Source organism: Pinus tabuliformis, chromosome 2_2 (genome assembly GCF_031772625.1).
Source record: "Pinus tabuliformis cultivar Carrire ecotype Pingquan chromosome 2_2, CPIR1, whole genome shotgun sequence".
NCBI classification, from domain to species: domain Eukaryota; kingdom Viridiplantae; phylum Streptophyta; class Pinopsida; order Pinales; family Pinaceae; genus Pinus; species Pinus tabuliformis.
The window spans coordinates 728,092,910-728,115,395 of record NC_142300.1 but is presented as its reverse complement, the minus strand read 5'-3'; the positions used below and the strand labels follow the sequence as shown (position 1 = coordinate 728,115,395).

Genomic DNA, 22,486 nt, shown 5'->3' with positions numbered 1-22,486 from the left:
AATTTTATAAATTATAAAATAAATTTATTAAATAAATAATATTTTAATATTTAAAAATATAGTTTTATATAGTTATTTATAATGTTGCTTTATTTGTATTTATTTAAAATGTGTATAGTTGTATGAAATCTCTAAAAAAAAAAAAATCGAAGAAGGTGGCAAAACCTATCAAATTCGGGTGTCAAATCAACAATGAGGACAGCCATCTTTGGCTGCTATCCGCAAATGTCGGATTGAGTCATCACTGTTATCAAGGAAAACCACGCCACCTGTAATAACCCACTGGTGACTCATCACTGTTATCAAAGAAAACCATGCCACCTATAATAACCCGCTGGTAGTCCGTAAGAGAGCGGGCTTGCACTCTTGCGAGATGCCTCTGGGTCTTGGGTCGTTAACCTGTTTCCTTACGTCCAAGGACGACGAGCTCTTAGCCAAGTAGAAGCAGTTTTACGGGATACTCGAGACTGACTAAAAAAACTAAATTTTTAGTAAACACTTCACTTATTTTTAAAAACAAATAAGACCAATAAAAATAAAATAATATTTAATAAGAATATTAAGTTTAAATTAATAAAAATGATTAATTTAGATGTTAAAAAAATATTAAAGATCTATTTGCCATCCCAATTTTGTCTAAATTAAAACCATCTTTTATAAATTCAAACTCAAATATTTTTATTAGATATCATTTTTAAAATTTCTTTATTCTTAAAAATAAATAAATTTTAACATTTTTTACATATGGTTTATCTCCAAAAATAAAACAATAATATTTTAATATAAAAAATCATTAAAATTAATTAAATATTTAAAAAAAATTACGTATGTAATGAAATAAAATCATTTAATACTTACCTTATAATCTTTCAACATAATGGTAAAAAATTATGTATATATATAAAAATATAATGAAATAAAATCATTTTAATACTTACCTTTTAATCTTTCAACATAACCATTATCTATTTCGTCAAATAGATAACGTTGAGTAGTCAAAACTAATTCAAATAAATTAAACAGATAACCTTCGACTTTATAATAATTAAAACTAAATCAAGTTAATTAGTATACAAACAATATTGTTATTATTCGAGTGTTTGAATACATGTTTTATAAAATTTAATTTAATAGTAATATAAATAAAAAGGTGTAGGCATGATTATATATATAATCATTCGTTTAACAAACTTTTTTTCATTAAAAAAAATATAAAAATTAAAATTAGTAATTGTCTTTAAAAGTGCAAAGGTAAACTGAAAAAATAGTAAATTTGGAACTTGATATTTTGAAAAATTTAATCACTAAACATAAAACTTTTATTTCTAATAAAATAAATATTATATGAAGATTAAAATCAATCTTCGTCTAAAGTCGTTCTCCAAGTAGCGCAATGAGTTCTCTTGTAAAATTCCATCAATTTCATTGACACCACTTCATGAATGAGGCTAATATTCACAAGAAAAGCATAATAGCGATTTTGTCAACAGTAACCAAGCATACTTATCAATTCCAACCATATTTAGGCTACTAATGTGGTAGCCTTGTATATCATAGATATTGACCTAGAGAAGGGAATTTGACTCAAGTGGTGAAATTAGATCATTCAACTCCAAAAAGTCTCCACCTAAATAAGCTAGAGAAAATAATGCCTCGAAATTTGATTGCTCAGTAATGTTTGCTCCATCCATATAATCAACCTTGTCAACATTCCTTTCTATATGTAATTTCTGAGTAGTTGAACTTTGTTCGTGTGTATCATTTCTGATCAAAATGTCTACTTCATTAGCAAGTGTTGACGCTTTTCACTTCAGCAAAAGGATCATTAATTAAACCGGACCATTCATCAACCCCAACTAAATTTGAAGTGAATCAGAAGCAGTATGTTCATTATCTAGCTCATTAAGACATTCCAACAAGAACTTGGAAAGATGATCTTCATCCCAAGGAATGGTGTTTTCATCTGAAGTGGCAGTAAGGGGCTTCAGTAGTGAATATGTCTCTTCTACCTCACCCTCCCCTAATGGTAGGAGTATAACATCATCATATTGTTTGTTTTATGTCACAAGTGCAGGTTGATTATCTATTGATCTTGAATCTTCTCTTGAAAGTAAATCTCCATGTTGTTCCCAAGTTTTTTCACCAAAGCCAATTTTCAGGAATACTCGACAGAGAACAAAATGATACTTTTCCAACAAAGAAGACTCCCTAGCATCAACAAGCATGTACTCGTGCATGACGCAGCTAGTACATTGTGCATGAGGTGAGCGCCCTCTGTGGAACACTAGAGTCTTCTTCATCCCAATTGTTGTCACTTACTGCAAAATGTGTTTTTAGTTGCCCAAAGAGTAAATGAGAAGAGAAGTTTGTAGTCATCTTCCAAGCCACAAAAGGACTCAAAGCCTACATCAGACCCTTTCCATTGGAAAGTGCCCTTAACAAGATTTCCAACGATATGTGGAAGTCTAAAAATGGACTCCTGGATCAAAAGATATGGTCTTCTGAAGTTCAAGGATTGAAGCCTTAAGAAGGAATATTGGAGGTCCGATATATCGGAAATCGCATTTCGGAGGTCTAGCAACATTAGGCATATCAGTGATCGCACATCATATCATCAAGCATATTGGAAATCACATATCATAGGTCGGGCATACCAGCACATCGTAGCCTCAGAGCATCAAGCATATCAGTGCATCACATATCGGAGGTCCAAAGGCAAGGGAGATCAGCGGTCGCAACATCGGAGCTTGGAGGAGATCACCACATCAAAAGATCAACACATTGAAAGGTTGGTGAACCGTAGAATCATAACATCTTAAGGTAACAACCTTTTAAAAGTTGTGATATCATAAAGTGTCAATAGTGTTAAAAACCGTCGAGGAACTTCAATAAAGATTAACAAAGGATTCCATCGCAAAACCAAAGGTGGAAGAACCCTTTTCTCTCTCCCCTAGCAGGGCACGTGGCAGCATATGACTGGCTCCAATAAGGACACGTGGTGGCATATAATTGGTTCCGATAAGCTACAGTGGTATCTAACGTCAGCATGATGTGGGGGTACGAAAGGACACATGGCAAGCAATTTTGGCGTTTTGAGGGGACCTAAGGGGACAAATCTGGTTGACATGTCTCACCATTCATGAGGTGCCATGTGGAAGTGATGACATCATATCGGAGATCACATATAGGAGGTTGAGGATGTCAGCACTTTATAACAGTTGGCAATTGAAAAAGTGTCGATAAGGGGGCCCTGATATTGGGGTTGGCACATGGTCAAGAATAACTTATAAAACCAGGGGTGCTAATCTCTTAACAAAGGAAAATCGACCCCTGGGTAGGAACAAAATGCCCTAGCACCTTAAGGTTAAGCCTCCGGTTACCACACCCAGTCCCATGGAGGAAAATAGCAAGGGGCTAAACAAAAGGGGCCAAGGATATCGGAACTTTGTTTTCGTAATGTCTTTAAGAATAAAAGTCCCGATGAGTAAAAGCTCTTATATAACACTATTGCAATAATACAGGATATATTGGGATCAAGATTTAAAGGCATGTGAGTCGGAAGTTGTAAGATTGAATGTGGGAATAGAGGAGTTGGTCTCAAGAGTAATGGAAAATGTCAAAGATCATTGGGTCAAGGCAGCAAGGGCCACGATCCACAGGAAAGAGTGTTGGGTCTGATACAAGCCACCTATGTGCTCCAACGCACGTCTTTAGTGAGTAAATGGAGGTATGGGACTCAGGAAGCAATGTTCAGGTCACCTGAGAATGAATTTATCAGGATGGAGCTCCACGTATTTAGGCAATGAAAGACTGTTAGGTCGGTTTTTGTTTCTGCATTGTGACAAGAAATTGATAGTTGATCGCTCCCAGCTCTAGAGAGTGGGGAATTCAAGCAGTTAAGGCGAAAGCAATAGGTGAACCGTCCGAGCAACTAATGAGGAACATCATGGAAAAGGCGTGGCCTGATTGGAGGCCATCACAAGAATCGTAGGGAGATATTTTCAAGAACGGAATCAAATCTGATTGTAATGATTTTAGGAAGCATAACCATCGCATGCCGAGATAGCCAATCGATCAAACAGCTGGAGATCGGCTGATATATTTTGCAATGGTTGTTCAAATCTCCCCCTCTCCTCATAAATAGAGGGAAGAAATTCTTAACAGAGGTTCCCAAATTATGCATTCCAGAGCCCCTATGTTTGCAAGAGAAAGTGGTTCCACTTTGGTTCAATTTGCTTGTTCATGTGGTGCTCGAGCATGTACAATTGTTAAATGTAATGGACTAGTGATTTGGACTCCATCTTCAAGGATTAATGAAATTGTTTTTTTGATTCCAATCAGAGCAATGCACAGTATGTTTCCCCTTTGTTTATCACTTCATGTATGTATTTCCTCCTCTAAAATAGTGTAATGAAGCTATTGGTATCACTCTCCTTACGGTTGTATGTTTGTTTCTAAGTAGTAAAAAGTACCTGGTTTAATACAAATTTACTTGTGTTATTTAATAGCCTATAGTACCTATATCTACGCATATTTACTTATTGTTGTTTGGTGAAAAATGTATTCATGAGGCATAAAGTTTGATACCCCTCTGCATCAATTCCCCTCCTTTCCTTCCTCTTTTTCATCTATACTACAACAACAATGTTAAGCTACCTATTATTGTGTGTGGGCCACCAGAACCAAGACATTTCTCTTTAAGATTAGCCATATTTACCCCCATGAGTATTTAGATCTATGTGTTTTCTTGAGTTTACTTTGATGAAGGACTATTGAACCAAGCCCCTGAATTATCTCTTTTCAAACTATGTGACATATGGAGTGCAGTAGAAATCCCTACTGATAATATTCAAAAGAACTCCTCTCAGATGCCCTAGACACTGACCCCTTTCTCTCAACTCGAGGGTTGTCTCTAGGAGGCTTCTACATCTTCTGAAGCAATTGTGTAACAAGAGATAGAAAAAGCTACAACACCAACAATCACCCCTCTCTACAGAACCAAGCGGTCTTTACACTCCCATTTTAATTGGTTCAAACTTAAGCGTAAAGGAAACTTTTGCAAATCAATAGAATAATCTTGTTGAGGTCTCTATAGACTTTGTTCATAAAGTTTACATTGAAAATAACCTACTTAGTAATGAACCTCTTGCATATCCATTTATCAATGTTAACGAAACAAATCTTTGTCATGGTCTGCAAGAGAGGGAATTTCTTTATGATAATTATGATGATGATATGCATGATGATATACATTACATAAAACTTCCTACGAACAAGTTTGAAATTTAAATTTTATGTAATTCTGATAATAGTATTGCATTTTGTACTGCTACTTTGGACTCAAATCCGTTTCGCATAACATAACAATGGATCTCCTTGACATGTTGCAGAGTTACCAAGTCTAAACATTTTGGGCACATGCTCATAATTGTGACTGAATTTGGCTTCACACCTGCCAATATCATCTCACGAAAAATCCTCAGACCTCTTTCTCCATTACCACTACTTTGCACGTAACCAACAATCATGGCATTCTAGGAAATTAAATCCCTCTGAGGCATATTGTCAAACACTTGGCATGCTTCCTCAATACACCCACACTTTGCATAAATATCAACCAACCCATTCCCCACAAAAACATCAGACTCAAAACCACATATTTGTATATGACAATGGATCTCCTTACCCTATTCTAGAGCTGCCAAACCCGCACAGGCCTTCAAAACAGAAAGGAACATGAAATTATCAGGTTGAAACCCCAAATATAACATCTGATAATACAACTTAATGACCTCTTCAGAACACCCATCCCTTGCACATATTCTAATAATTTCACTCCTATGAAAAAACATTTCTTTCTAGAATGACATCAAAAGCAAGTCGAGCATCAGCCACGCTTCTGTACTTGGCATACATATTAACAACCTCGGTGCCCAGAAAATCATTTGGGAAAGTTCCATTCTTAACAATTAGGGAATGGATTTGCGTTCCCTCTCCCAAATATTTCAAGTTGGCACACGCCTGCAACAGATGAGCATAATTATGTTATTCAACTATATCACCCACTTCACTTATGGCATTCTGAAGATCCAAAGCTTCCTTCAACCGACCCTTCAAACACAAAGAATATATGGGCTTGTGAGCATTCTAGTTTTGTTTTGTTTGTGTGTTTTTATATCGCTTCTGAGGATTGGGAGGCCTGGTTCCATTTGGTGTGAATTTATTTTCATGTGTGTGAATAGAGTGATTGAATTCAATATTTATGTGTACCTGGTTTGAACAACTGATCTTGGAATTGTTATCGATTTTATCATCATCAATGGCAGTGTTGTTGCAGTGCTCCATGTGAGGCAGGAATCCTCTATGGAGCACCAGAGTCTTCTTCATCCCAACAATCGCCCTTCTCGATAGAACCAGGTGGGCTTTACTAGTGGTGTTCTAGTACCCAGCTTCGATATCCCGATTCTTCCATGATCCATTAGGGTATTTATTCCTATTCCCCTCTATAAAGAAAAACTAGTGTCAATCTGTGCCTTGCAAGCATGCCCCCGCTGCTAAGTCAGATGGCTCGTACTTGTAAATATCAATATTTGTAATTGCATTAAAGTAAACGAGTTTCGACTCCGACTTCGACTTTGAGATAGAAATCTTCCTTCTAAGATAATTTTTGAGTATGTGTTATATTATTTCCACGACTACCCACATGTGGGGGGGTCACAGGGGGGGCAGAAGTCCCCCTGTACGTTTTGTCGGGCGCAACATGGGGGTCATAGGGGGGTTGCTACCCCCTTGTTGGGGGTATGCAGGGGGGCGGTAGCCCCCCTACACGAGGTCTGGGGCAGCACCCTGGGAAAAAAAAATTGGACCCTATATTAGGTGGGCGGACCTACCTATGGTTTTGTGAATGGATTTCACACATGGTTTTCGGCATGATGGTTTTTTTTCCATGGTATTTTGTAGATATGGTCAAGGTAACTATGGTTATGTTCTAATCCAGGGTTAATGGATTAGGTTTTGTGGATGCTTCGGCATGTATATATATGTATTGTAACATTGAAAGGAATATAATGAAAATTCAATCTGGTAGCCTCAGTTTTTGGATCTAGGGGAAAATCTCTGTGTATATATGTTTTATGTTTTATGCTCTCCTCATTGTTTATTTTTTGTTTTTAGAATTCGTATGCAGGTAATTTTTTGTACGGGGTTAAAACCTACATTTGGTATCATAGTTGTTTCAACTTCAAGGGGACGCCTTTGTTGCTGAGGGGTTTTTCTCGGGCCTGTGGTAGACCTTGTCCAGTGGGATATCTGTTGGATCGATTCTTGTGGTGAAAGAAGATGGCGAGCAGTGGAAAGATAGAGATCGATAAATTTAATGGTCAGAGTTTTGAGTTGTGGAAACTCAAAATGGAGGATCTGTTGGTCGATATATATCAGTGGATCGCGGTAGATCCAGGTACTAAATCAAGAGCAATGTCAGCTGAAGACCGGGCGAATTTGGATCGGAAGGAAGAGAGCACAATAATTTTTTTATCTCAGATTTAGTATTGTTGAATGTATCAAGGGAAGCTTTAGCAAAGGATTTGTGGGACAAGTTAGGGGTTTTGTACCAATCTAAGTCTCTGGTGAATAAATCGTTCCTACAGAAAAGTTGTATAACCTGAGGATGAAATATGGAGACTCGGTGACAGAGCATCTGAACGCCTTTAATACTGTGGTAAGCCAGTTATTATCTGTTGATATTAAAATTTCAGATGAAGATAAGTGTATCATTTTGTTGTGTTCTCTACTAGATTTGTGGGATAGTCTGGTTGTTGCAATAGGTAGCAATGCAACTGCCTTGCAGTTCGATGAAATAGTCTCATCCTTGTTGTCGGAAGAGATGAGACAGAAAAATATGGAAGGCCAAAATGGTGATGCCTTGTCTGTATGAGGACGGTCCAGAACAGAAACAAAAATAAGTCCTCGAGTGGGAGATCTAAATCTAGAGGGAAATCTAAATCTCCAAGAAAACCTATAAAGGTGTGCTGGAAATGCAGAAAGGAAGGGCACTTCAAAAGGGATTGTAAATATAAAGCTCCTGAGAAAGGAAAGGGATTTGATGATGCTCCTTTTTCAGAGGCAAAAACCACCTCAGATGAAGGTGGGGATGTGTACTTGGACTCTTCTTCAAGTGCACATGTAGATCATGAGGCATGGTTGATTGACTCAGTTGCATCCTTTCACTTCACTCCCCATAGAGAGTGGTTATGTGAGTATGAGAAATATGATGGTGGTGATGTCTTCTTAAGAGATGACAGGAAGGCTAGAATCGTTTTTCATGGAAAATTCAAGTTGAAGTTGCAAGGTGGAAGGATTATAGCACTTCCGGATGTTCTACATATTCTTGCATTTACTAGAAATCTGATTTATCTAAGCAAGCTAGATGATGCAGGAGTAAAAACAGTGTTTAAGAAAGATACTTGTGTTGGGCATGGAATCCCCCCACGACATGTTTTGGGGCTCAAAGCCCAAGTTTTGAGTTGATATTATTGTAAATCTCCGCGAATTGCGGGCGCGAAATGTATGTTAGAGTCATAGGGTTGTCTGCCCTAAGTTTTGAATGTAATGTCGGCCTACCCATGGTCCGCAGACCATGGGATTGTATAAATAGAGCGAGGCTCTAAGTTGTAAAGGGATCAGCAATAAGAAGATGGGCATGAAGGGTATTAGAGATTAAGTCGAAGTGTGAAGTGTGTTTTGGGTCGTAGAGTAGGAGAAGGCTCTGCAGCTGAGTGCGCGAACCCCTGCAGCTGAGTGCGGAGGGCAGAGTCGAGTCTGTAACCAAAGAAGAGAATAATAAAGAGAAGTTTTATCCAAATTCTGTGTACCTTTTCTTGAGTAATTACATGTATGATATCAAATTTCAAATCCAAAATACATGTATGATATCAATTTCAAATATATTGTTTCTTTACTGCGTGCACTTGTATGAATTGTGAATATTGTTAAGTATAACTGAAAGCATACAAATAAGCTAAGTTAATCCACTAATCTTAGATTACTAGTAAGGACTTGAGTAATAACACTGCTCGACCCCTGAGTAGGGTTGTGCGAAGTCAGCATCTCAGGCTGCGAGGCTTGGGTAAGTGCACGTAACGACGTGCGAGCAGGGTCGAACCATGAATGCCTTACACTCATCAGACATTTCCAGGGTGCAGAAACCTAGTTCTAGCACCCTCCCATACTACTCCGAGTGAGACTTCAATCCGCGCTCCACGAACTGTTGTCGAAAGGACCAGTAGTACCGGGATTTATTTGTCTAAATCACCTCTGAACTTGGGTCAGGCCCCAACCAGCCAACAAATGGTTCTGTTGCCGCAACCAGGATCTGCATAAGGGATGTCTGATGTCGTGTCACTGGAATCCGACAAAGAAATAAATTGAAAATTGGTTGGACAAAAATATTCACGAGTTTGCAGCCAGGAAAATAGGAATCCGTGAGTATCAAAGGAACAATGGTTAGAGTGCTACGTGTATACGGAAATCCACAAAATTTTCTTTGCATCCTTCCCCTCTGAGTTGTACGAGTGGATCACAAAGCTAGCGGACAGTTAGGGAAGGTGTAGGCTCAACAAACCAATCGTGTGGACTCCAGAGTTGGTGTGCAGACTAGAAGTGTCAAAAGATAAGATCGCACGTGTTGTGGACCATTGGCTCGATCGAATCGTAGGAGGGTTTATCACCGAGTTCGCGGTAGACACATCAATCAGCGACAGCGAGGCGGAACGATGCTTCCTCAAAGGGCCGCAAGGTAAGTATATTAAATCTTTGAACACTTGGATTAAAATGCTACTGTGTGAAAAGCATGTTATGTGAATAAATTGATGTTTGGGGCTACGCGAAGTGGGAGGATCTATAGAAACAAAGTTAGCGTAGAGATAGAGAATAGCCCCTTGATTTCGCCTCGGCAAGAAAGCGAGGAAGAGCTCGCGAAAGTTTCACCAAGAAGCGCGATCAGTCTGATAAGGCAGCGAATTCTACGCATACCACCCCCACCTACACCGCCACCAGTTTCACCATCGTCACCTCCATCTCCACCCACACCACCACAGTTCCATATGGCGAGCGCAATAAAATTTTAGGTATTCAAAGGAGTAGGGCAAAAAGATCCGGACCAATTTTGGTTTGTAGTAAAGGTTGTATGGGAAGCGTAGGGGTCATGGGTGACAACATAAAGAAGGAAACCCTGGTAAGCACGCTGCAGGATCGTGCACTGATGTGGTACATTAAGCACTCTAATGACAATCCAAACACAGGGATCGCAAATATCCAAGTTGCGCTGAACAGGGAATTTAACAGGCCAAAATCGGAGACACAATCGATTACTGGGTTTAAGGAAATCGCGATGCTTCCAGGCGAGACCCCTTGGGAGCTGGATCAAATACTGAAGGGTATGATTCGCGAAGCCAACATGACCTTGACAGATGGGCAGCACCGCACATGGTTTGTATCATCACTAACGCCACATCTAAGAGCAGCGTTGTCGCAGCAAAAGTTATCCACCCAGGCGGAAGCGTTGGAGATTGCAATGATACTGCACGATACCCCACTACAAGATCCTGGCCTGGGAGTCCAACAAATCCACCCGCAACTGAAGAATTTGTGTCTGGAAATGAAAAGTTTAAAACAGGACTGGACAACTCGCCCAGAGGTGCGCGAAGAGGTATGGCGCATAAAATGCAAGGGACGGGAACATGACAAGGACCATTGTCCAGTCTTTGCAAATTACTTGGTGGGAGGAGGGCCAATGCCATTGAGACTAGAGGCACAAGCAAGACCGAGCATGGCACCTGCATTATGGTGCGCAATTTGTCAGATAGGAGGAAAACATACTACAGATAATTGTCATCTATTACAGAAGTATACGCAGACGTCCCAGCAATTGTTCTGTAATTTTTGCAGGTCAGTAGGCTATGATGAGCGCACCTGCAGAAGCTACGAAGTAATGATGGATCGGACCCCTACCTATAGGGTGTAGACCGAAACACGAGCCCTCGATCAAAATGCAGGGATGGCGTGCACTGGATTTCAAGGGCGGGACGAGGTTGAGGTGGAATGGGACCACGAAGGGGTCGCGGACAGTTGATTTGCTACAATTGTGGAGGGTCAGGGCATTATGCCCGCAATTGTACAAATCCGATGAGAGCATCATGTTTATATTGTACCCAATTTGATCATGAGACAGAGGACTACCCTACACTGATAGCAAGGTTGCGCAATAAAGGAATACTCCAGCCTCCCCCGACTCAAAACCTACAAATGATGAGATCTGAGCCGCGCGAAGAGGACCCGAATGTAAACATAGTGCTCCAGAGCGGTATCACGACAGGAGATGACAAAGGTAAGCAGGCTGATCTATCCTGATGATGAGCCATAGTGGATGGCTCGAAATGTCGATGCAAACAATCACGAATGCGAGAACTTCGGAAGAAAACTACACACAAAAGGTAAGCAGCCTGAAGAAAACGTGTGGGTTCACAAGGCTCCTACAAAGGAACCTAAATTTGATTTGGAGCGCACGAAGGAGACATTCATGGAAGCTAAGAAGAGCTTCACGAAGGCCTCCACTTCAGGTATTAAGGATCAACTAGACCCGGAGATGGATCCTTCAATGCTCACTACCTTTCTCGAGACATGTATGAATTTTTTGCGCGATAGCAAGGATGTGAAAGGATTGCAGGAAATTATCACTAGGTGCATTGGGTCTAGAGAACCTCGCATAGTCCGGAAGCTCAGGAAGCATACATCACAAACAGGTAGGGAAATGAGATTGACCACGCAAATCGGGGAATATGAAATGGATCAAGTGATTTTGGATCTAGGATCGAATGCGAACGCTCTGCCAAAGTAGACATGGGAGCGCATGGGCAAGCCGGCGTTGCAATGTTCTCCTATTCAATTGAGAATGGCGAATCAGCAAAAGATCCTATCGATGGGAATATTGCAGGAAATAACGATAGATATCGAAGATGCGAGCGCGCTTGCAGATTTTGAAGTGATAGAGATTGTCGATGACAGCAACCCTATCCCGCGCTACTGGGAATAGATTGGGCCACTGATATGAATGGAGTGATAAATCTAAAGCAGTGCAAGATGATTTTTGAGAAAAAGTCACTGCACGTAGTGGTACCTTTAGACCCTGCATAAGGATCGCGCTACACAAAACCGGTGCACGACGATGATATAGACTGTATTTACAAGATAACTGTGTGAGAGCAGGATTGGGTGAATCCAACAGCAGATGGCGGGATCTCATGAGAGCGCGAAAGCTCCTGCACCTCAGATTCGGATGAGGAGATAGAAAGATGGCAGAATCAGTTACACGAGGTAACCATGCTCAATTGAAAAATGATGATAAGGTCACTATGTTGTGTAGCAACATAGGCGAGAGATCTGCCTATGTATGATGGACTGACCGCAGTAGATGATTTCCTAAACAAGTTTGAAAAACAAGTACCGAAACAGCAGCATTTTGACGTGTTGAAATGGGCGTTGCGTGCTACGCCCGCAAGGTGGTGGGGCGCACATCAAATAAGTTTTGAGGATTTGCGCGACTACAAAAGGATGATGCGCCTACAATTTGGGAAACTGCAGATGCAGATAAAAGCCAGATGTTATGAACGATACAACCTGCGTGCCCACCTCTCCAGATGGGTACAGGTGTATGGTACGCAACCTGTACAAGAGCACACCATCCTTGCGATAGGAGACAGGAACGACAAACAAGAGTGGGCACAACGAGGGTGTGAGCGACGAAGTACGATAAGACCAAGCACATCGAATATTATACATGGAGAAACCTTTGACAAGATGTGTGAAATATTAAACACGGTCCACCATGTGAGATGCACTGACTAGGACCTGTGTGTACCAACGGTTCTATGGGCCTATAGGACCATGTGCAAAAACATGACTGCGCGAGCGCTTTCGACACTGAAGTACAAAGCAGATGTTGTAATCCCTCTGGAGCATGCAAAGCCTAGTCCGCGAATAGTAGCACCCGTAGATACGACGGGCCGCGAGGATCAGAATGAAGGAACCATACAGCCGCACGGAATAGAACACATAGGATTGGAGGACAAAATCTGACGAGGACACTTTAGACTCTGCGAACTTGAAAAAGAAAGGGTATGATTATGAAGGAAAAGCGTTATGATGGACGCGGAGGTCAAGAAGCTGGAAGACGAAATAAAGGAAGAATTTCTCGTCGAAAAACCAAGGATGGTAAGGCAAGGTGCGTACGATCATACTAACAAGCTGGAGGACTATCGCCATGAATTGGTTAGTCTACTGCCTTGGCTAGGACTGCATATCACCAACCGTAGTGACCAAGGTAGCGCATTGCAAATAGTAAAGTCCGCGGTGCTGTTCACAACAATGGAAGCTGGGGATTCTCTACGAACCATGGGGGGCGACGGAATGGAGCCCTGCACGGATGGTGCGACCACCTGACTAGTCGTACGAAGAACAGTCTTAGTGCTCCATGCAGTTGATAGGGAGCGCGGGACTATAAAATATTCTGCATGGGAGCTGCGTGATATTGGAGATGCACGCAGAATCAGAACGTCACAAGGTTCGCAACTGCGCACGGAGGGTTGCGCTGCCGCTCAGGTTGGCTGGGAAGTGACTGTTGAGGTCACTATTCATGATGGGATGTGCGATTTGAGGCCAAATGGAGCGGGAGATGGGAATTTAAGACGTAAGTTATGGACAAGATTTGGGAAAATCTGCCGCCAAGAAAGCATTAATGGCCCGAAATTGGGGGGAACGGTCGAACTTGAATTCAAAAGGTGCTATAAAACACAAAGGGATAGCCATCGAAAAACACTTGTTCATTTGAGAGTTAATCATCTGATCAGAGCACTGAGCATTGAGATCCGAGCGATAATTGAGCCCCTAAGTTCGCAAGTGACAAAATACAGCCTAGATATGATGACGGCCACTAAGGATGGTTTGGGAATTGAAGAGGTAACTGCCGGCGAGGCTGCACAGACCCAAATGGTGGAGGATGTTCCAGAAGGCGCCGGGGTCTTGACAGAAATCCCCAAATCACCGCGAACACTGAGGCCCAAGAAGGATAAACAGGCAATGGGTCCAGTATGCGTGTCCCCGAGGAATCCGCGGCACAGCAAACTAAACATGGCAGAGAAGGGGAAAGCAATCACAATAGAAACATATGAGGAAGAAGAAGACTCCACGCCAAGATCGTCATGCCGAAATACTGACTCAAGGGCGAGTCACGATGTTGTGGTTGGGGCCCTATTGGGCATGGAATCCCCCCACAACATGTTTTGGGGCTCAAAGCCCAAGTTTTGAGTTGATATTGTTGTAAATATCTGTGAATTGCGGGTGCAAAATGCATGTTAGAGTCATAGGGCTATCCGCCCTAAGTTTTGAATGTAATGTCGGCCTACCCATGGTCCGCGGACCATGGGATTCTATAAATAGAGCGAGGCTCTAAGTTGTAAAGGGATCAGCAAGAAGTAGAGATTAAGTCGAAGTGTGAAGTGTGTTTTGGGTCGTAGAGTAGGAGAAGTCTCTGCAGCTGAGTGCACAAAGGCCTAGTAGAGTTTGCTACTGAGTGCACGGACCCCTGCAACTGAGTGCGCAGAGCGGAGTCGAGTCTGTAACCAAAGAAGAGAATAATAAAGAGAAGTTTTATCCAAATTTTGTGTATCTATTCTTGAGTAATTACATGTATGATATCAATTGCAAATATATTGTTTCTTTACTGCGCGCACTTGTATGAATTGTGAATATTGTTAAGTATAACTGAAAGCATACAAATAAGCTAAGTTAATCAACTAATCTTAGATTACTAGTAAGGACTTGAGTAATAACACTGCTCGGCCCCTGAGTAGGGCTGCGCGAAGTCAGCATCTCAGGCTGCGAGGCTTGGGTAAGTGCACGTAGCGACGTGCGAGCAAGGTCGAACCACGAATGCCTTACACTCATCAGACATTTCCAGGGTGCGGAAACCTGGTTCTAGCACCCTGCCATACTACTTCGAGTGAGACCTCAATCCACTCTCCGTGGACTGTTGCCGAAAGGGCCAGTAGTACCGGGATTTGTTTGGCTAAATCACCTCTGAACCTGGGTCAAGCACTACAAAAGGGACTGTAAATCTAAAGCTCCTAATAAAGTAAAGTGATATGATGATGCTCCTTCTGTAGAGGTGAAAACCACCTCAGATGAAGGTGGGGATGTGTACTTGGCTTCTTCAAGTACACATGTAGATCATGAGGCATGGTTGATTGACTTAGTTGCATCCTTTCACTTCACTCCCCATAGAGAGTGGTTATGTGAGTATGAGAAATATGATGGTGGTGATGTCTTCTTAGGTGATGACAGGAAGGCTAGAATCTTTTTTTGCGGAAAATTCAAGTTGAAGTTGCAAGGTGGAAGGATTAGAGCACTTCCAGATGTTCTGCATATTCCTACATTGACCAAAAATCTGATTTATGTAAGCAAGCTAGATGATGCAGGAGTAAAAACAGTGTTCAAGAAAGATACGTGCAAGATGGTTTAGGGAGCACTGGTATTGATGCGAGGAGTTCAGATTGGAACTCTGTATAAGCTTCAGGGTAGCATTTTTATTGGTGGGTGCAATAGTTTTGTGGTTCCTAAAAGTGGAGCAGAAAATCTAGTGGTCTCTAGAGAAAAGACCATGCTATGTCATCAAAGGCTTGTACATATTGATCTGAGTTGACTCAACTCCCAGATTTAACCAAGATCTTTTGCTTCCATGATGTGATTATAATTGCCATTAAAATAGCATAAAGGAACATAAATGCATGCTATAAAGAAGAAGGAACATGACAATCATCAACAACATAAAACTCAAGATGTTGATAACGGAGTTCATCGAGGAGGGACTACGTCTCCGAGCCCCGGTGTCAAGATGGTGTAGGCCATTGCATTAAGTGTTGTCAATAGTGATGATGTACTTAAGAGGTGACGTCGTTATCATGGGCAGGAGTGGCTCCAAGATATGTTTTGTTGCAGGAACTCTCATTCAAAAAGACTCCTATCAGTATGACCTAAACTCATGCATGATGATAACGGGCATCCCGCCAACATGGCATAAAAGGGATTTCAATGCAAACATACATGGCGATACATTAACATAACAACAAAGGGATCTCAAACAAATCATGATGAATCATGACAACAAGTACATTCCACAAATGATTCTGCATCACATCAAGTAAGAATCATGAACAAGTAAGAAAACAAGATCCCCCATCAAACATCAAACAGGGATCGGTGCAGCACAATGCATAGCAAAAAGACGTACATGAACACACTGCATATACCTCACATCCTGGGGCCATCTGAAGAAAAGAATGTCAAACTGCTGAAGTTGGCTGTACTATTGGTCTTGCGGCGTCGAATCTCATGCTCGCATGTTGAATGTTGACACCTCCACTCCACTTTGGAAAGTGGCCAAAAAATGAAATGGTCAAATGGAAATTCTGAATGCACCATCATATTTGTGGCGTCGAATAGTGAAAAATTGACTATCAAATTTTTGAATTCTGAGAAAGTGGAAATCTGGGGCTTAAGGAATCTTTTAGATTCCCCCTAGATTCCTTAAATATTCCCTCCTCCAGGCCATCTGAAGATCTCCTACTCAGATCATGAAACTAACTGCGCCATCAGGTTCGTGTCGCTGAGAGGTGTAAGATCGACATAAAATTTGTCCAATTTGGACACTACAAAAATTTCACGCTCTTGAGAATTTCGCCCAATCACGGTTCCGCCTGCCTCTTCTCTGGGCTCATGGTTCCACCTGCAATAAATTAATTAAAAAATTAGCACCTTGATTTCTGTGTGCGCTCTTGGCTCCTCCATCCATACACTCCCTCTGTTCCGTTCAAGTCTGACCTTCCCCGAAATGAGAAAGAATGGCCTTTTAAATATCCTTCTCGAGCAGAGATATCAATGAAGAGGTTGTTGGTGTGGCAGAAAAAATACAAAATTGGTTGAGGAGGGGTCAGGGTGTCAAATCCTGCCCCTCCTATCTTTTAAAACACATACATTCCAAATTTGGGTGGGCGACCCTTAAAATGCGACAATCGTAGTAATTTTTGGTGTTGGAACTGTTTTACATGGCGCGTTGTTTGATTTTAAGTGGTGACATTAAATGTTTTGTTTTAACATGGGGCCGCTACGTGGGCGGGGCCGGCCCTCCCGCCAACCGTGGGTTCAACTCCCACCAGCCTCATTTTAATGCAATATATTTATGGAGGTTGGGTGTGGGTCAGGTCCACCAGAGCTGGCCCGCCCACAACCCATTAATATCGTTTAATGTGTGTTGGAGGGTTCGGTTGGACCGACAGGGGTTATGGCCCGTCAATCCTTTTAATATAATATTTTTGTTATATGTTGGTTGGGGGAGGTGGAGGGGTTGGTGGCTCACCATCCCAATGTGTGTGTGTGTGTGTGTGTGTGTGTGTGTGTGTGTGTGTTGTGTGTGTGTGTGTGTATGTGTGTGTGTGTGTGTGTATATATATTATTAAAATAGAGGTTTTTTCAAATCTTTAAAAAATAAGGGATATCGGGCAATTTAACGAGGCCACAATTTCACCCGCTTTTGGGAGCTAGATTTCATGCCCCGAGGTCAATCAATTTGTAGGACACTTAAACCTGGCCCACAGTCCAACTTTGACCAAAACTTTGACTGGCTCGTTCTCCCTCATACGAGCTCGGATTGACAAACGGTTCACACTACTGCGATCAGGACGACAAGATCTACGCTTTGGTCTTGGTTCAAAAGCATTCTGATCACTTTGATTTTCGAGCTTTCATAAGCCCTCTTTGCCTTGTGTGTGTCCTGGAGCCACCTGGATCAATATTGGAGAGAAGGGCCTTCGAATACCCCATGGTAATGGTATGGTAGAAGGTATGTCTAATTTCTCTCTGAATTTTGATTTCTGTGAAAATTGTGTATATGGGAAGTAGAATCGAGTGAGTTTCCCCTCTGGTGCTAAGAGGGTGAAACAGATATTAGAGCTTGTGCACAGTGATGTGTTTGGACTTGTGTCGGTTCCATCACTAGGTAAGTCTGGGTACTATGTATCATTTATATATGACTTTTCAAGGAATACACGGATATGTTTCCTCAAGAAGAAATCTTTAGTCTTTGACAGTTTAAAGAATTTAAGGCTCTGGTGGAAAACCAGATAGAGAATAAGATAAAGGTGATGAGGACAGGTAGCGGTGGAGAGTTTTGCAAGAAGGAATTTGAAGAGTTTTGTAAGAACTGTGGAATAGCACGACAGAAGACTACTCCATACACACCTCAGCAAAATGGAGTTTCAGAAAGAATGAATAAGACGTTGATGGGAAAGGCAAGAAGCATGCTCAGTGGTGCCAGGTTAGGACAAGAATTTTGGGCAGAGGTGGTGGAGACTGCATGTTATCTTGGTCAACATATCACTTTCATTAAGGTTGGAACATAAGACTCCACAAGAGGTATGGACAGCTAAGAAACCTTCTCTTTCACATCTGAAGGTATTTGGATGTGATGCATATGTACATGTTCTAAAGGAGAAAAGAACAAAGTTGGATAGTAAATCTAAAAGGTGCATCTTTATTGGGTATAAAGATGGTTTAAAAATTATAAGCTTTGGAACCCAGAAACAAGGAAGTTTGTGTACATCGAGATGTGGTGTTCAGAGAGGTGAAAGATGTTATTAAACATGAAGTCCTACCAAAGGAACCTGTTAGCCTCCTGTTGCAATAGGTGTTCATCTTTCATGATTGACATTTTTACATGCCAAATATGTCATACTTTGCATGCTGCAATGCTCCATATTTCCTGAAAAGAGGCCAAAGAAGAGGTCATGAAAGTGTGCCAGTCTAAATGCCACTACTATATCCCAATTTTGATAAATTAACCATTTTTGAAGAAGTTTCTGTTAAGGGAAGTCCAAACAGCCTAATCTTGGCTTCCCTAGGTTTCAATTTCTTGTTTTAGAATATAGAGAATCATTATCTGTCCAAACAGTTCAATCTTGGCAGATTTGTAGATAGGTAGAGAAACAAAGGAGCCCAACTGCTTAATCTGGGCCCTTAGAAGAAATAAGTGTAGACTTAGATAGAAGGACAGCAAAAAGAAAAAAGGATAATCTGGGTCTGCAAGTCTAAGTGCACCTATGCAAAAAGAAGAAAAAATGCTAGGTAAGTAGGCTAGGTAAGTAGTTTTGTGGTTGCAGAATCATGTTGTGTATTCCATTTCATCTTTTCAAGTGTGTTATATCTATTCTGATTACAGGGCAAGGCAATTCCCCTTTGGAGGAGCTCAAGTGAGGCATGTCTAACTCCCCCTTCTTCTCATTCCCCAAATCACTCACTAACATCCCCTTGAGGACCTTGGGATCTGCCCAACCAGTCCTGTTATAACTTTATTTTTGTAACAACACCAAGTCAAGCTTTGACTTTCATCTGAGAAAAGAAGCCACATTTCTGGTGTAAAAACATGTCTCCACCATCTATTCACTTTCAATGTCCAAAGCTTTAGCTCACAAACTTAGCCTCCCCCCTACACTTCATCTCATTCTCATATTAACCCCTAACTCTATTATCTAGCTCCCTAGATCATCTTCCCTATCCCTATTATACTAAAACCATATAAAATCCCGAAAATAATAATATCCCCACCCCTTGGCATTGTAGCCATATATCCTAAAAATCTGGGGAAATATTAAGTCCATCTGGGACCTATATTTAACCCATCCGCGTTCATATTTTGTGATAAAGTTGGTTCGAATCACACCCATGCCGCATTAACCCATAAAAACCCACATTATTAAAGTTCCCCCCCGCCATATAAAAATACATAATAAAATATGCGCGGGCCCCGTTTTTAACCGTCTGCCGCCTTACTCGTGCCGCCGACCGTCAGATCTGGCGCGCCCAAGATCTACGGTGGGCGGGCCTTTTTGTGCCCCGATATGCCGAGGGTTAGCGCCCGGGAGATGGGCGGTTTTCCCGTCGTACTCCCGCCACGCGTCACCCTCTCGGCTGTGGCGGAGCCCCCTCCTCCGATACTGCCTGCGCACAAAAGCGGTGCGCCCGAAACCGGATACCGCCTTCCCCCTCCTGCGTCAGCGCCACGTCATGCTGACATCATCATCCTGCGTCGGCCTCCTGCCGCCGTGTCCTTGCCATGTCACTGCCACGTCACCTCCTCCACCATACCGCCACGTCACCCGCTGTACTGTTGATGTCACCCTGCTGACGTCACCCTGCCACGTCACCCGCCGTACTGGGACCCCCGCATGACGTCATGCTGACGTCACCGTCAAAAAGCGCGAAAGGCGCAAATCGCAGCCTAGGAAGCCCAGAATCAAAATCTGAGGCAGTTTTTGATGCGCGATTAGCGCCTAGCGCTAATCGCGCATCGCTACGGGAAATAGGCCAAAATGGAAATCCCTTTCATGGCTCGGCCTCCAGCAGGCCCGAAAGGCGCAGAATGACATGAATTTCTTCGCACAGCATTCAGAAAGGGGCAAACACAGTTTTAAAAGCAAACAGAGGGCCGAACAGTAGCCATGAAAGGTCGATGCAACAGTTTAAAGAGTATCAGAAGTGAGAAAGGCGCACATTCAGTGCCAAAGCATATCAAGGAAGCGGCAAAGAGTATCAGTCGAATGTTTTAAATGAAAACCTTTATTCCCAATGCAGGTGAACATTGAATGACCTCCAACAAAGTCAAAGAAAGCAATAAAAGCCAATCAAGGCTCTCCCATCACAGTTAATGCACCTCAGAACCACTCAAGAGCATGGATCAAAACCCAAAGCACAGTTATGGCTAAGTGATCAGCACAGAGCCATAAAGACAACACATTAAACTCCTTTTTGGTACAGCTGCACCCAGCGCAGCTCGAGGATATTTTCCCGCATTTATTTCAGACATGTGTTAGGTTAAAGACACTTATTACAGCAGATCTGTCTGAGATCTGATCTTTATAGATATTTTACTTATAAAAACCACCCTAATTCACTGTTTAAAGGGTTGGTTGGTTGTATAGCTCCAAGAGAGACTCGCTCTGTATACCTGATGTTTTACTTAATCAAAGACTGCTGAAAAGCTTGGAGGAATGACTGTGTGTTGTGTATCAATGTTTTGAAGAATTGAATGTGGAATTCTTGTGCTACAACATGACTCAATAAGTGTTTCTTACCTTTGTTTTCCATTGATGTACCATCCAAAATAGCAGAAAAATGAATAGTTTAGAATTGGTTTAATTGCCCTCTATGCTCAATTTCTGTTGTTTCTATATGTTTTCATCTGAATTAGTAATGAATATGAATTCCTTGTGGCTCATATTTCCCCTAATTCACTCATGTTCGACAGTTATCTAGGGATTCTTCACTGCTCCTAGATAGAGCTCATTCACCTTCCCTCTGCTAAGCTGAACGAGAGATTCTTAACTGCCTCTCATTCCTAGCCTTCATTCCATCCTTTAGCTTGAATCATTGTTTCATGTGCAGCTAGCTTGCTCCATATTCCCTCTTGTGACCAAGAAAACGCACCAGCAGTCCTACTCCTTGACTCCACGCCCAATGGTTCTAAAACTTTCATGCTATCCCTGCCTCTTTACTTGAAAGCATCATCCATCCCACCAAAACTAAAACAAAACCCCTTGTACTCAATAACTAGCCTAAAATCATCATCAACAAAGCTAAATCCTAAAGAGAGAGCCCTCTCTGACTGCTGGTGGGCTAGCACCTGCAGTCCAAAGATTGGTTTGTGGTTACCTCGGTCGTATCCCTCAAGGAGCTAAGGGACAACCTGAGTGATAACATAATGGCGACTCCGTTGGGGAGCATCCTCAGTTAAATCTCACAAATCAAGTTGGAAAGCTCCACTGGGGAAAAACAATGAATTTTCCAATTGCTGCATATTCCTTAAAACTACAGATGAAGCCTGAATGTCAGCCAGGAAGCCTTTGAAACTGTTCTTGCTTTGCATTTACAGGAGTAAACAAATGCTGCTTCAGTCAAACTTCGTGCTAGTTTTAAGTTATAGATAGCTATTCCAAAATTTGATCAGTTCCTTGCTAATTCTAAAAAGCATTCACAGAAAATACCAAAACAAGTTCAGAATCTGGCTCCCAAAAGGAATTCATGGCATACAAGGTCAAATCCAGACCCAAACCCCCCAGCTATTTTTGAAAATCCCAATTTAATCCCAAGGAACCTCAGGAAGCTAGAGCAAAGAGAAGATTTTGTTGACTTTAGCCCTGAAACAGTTCAGCCAAGCTGTGTTCCAACCCCTGTCAAGGTTTTATTTCGTTCAACCCCCACTTCCCCTTCTTCATCATCCACCTCTCAAAGCACTCCTTCCACACCTCCATTTACTGCACATACTCCCCTAACCGCTGTTGTTACAGCTGTTCCAGCTGTTCCTATTGTTCCACTTATCCCCGTAAAC

At 41.7% G+C, this 22,486-nt stretch overlaps 1 pseudogene; it reads right to left on the bottom strand.

The window, feature by feature from the left end:
- Positions 1–1,565: 1,565 nt before the first annotated feature.
- LOC149194728 (NAC domain-containing protein 13-like) overlaps positions 1,566–22,486 on the bottom strand; it is a 32,870-nt pseudogene continuing 11,949 nt past the window's right edge.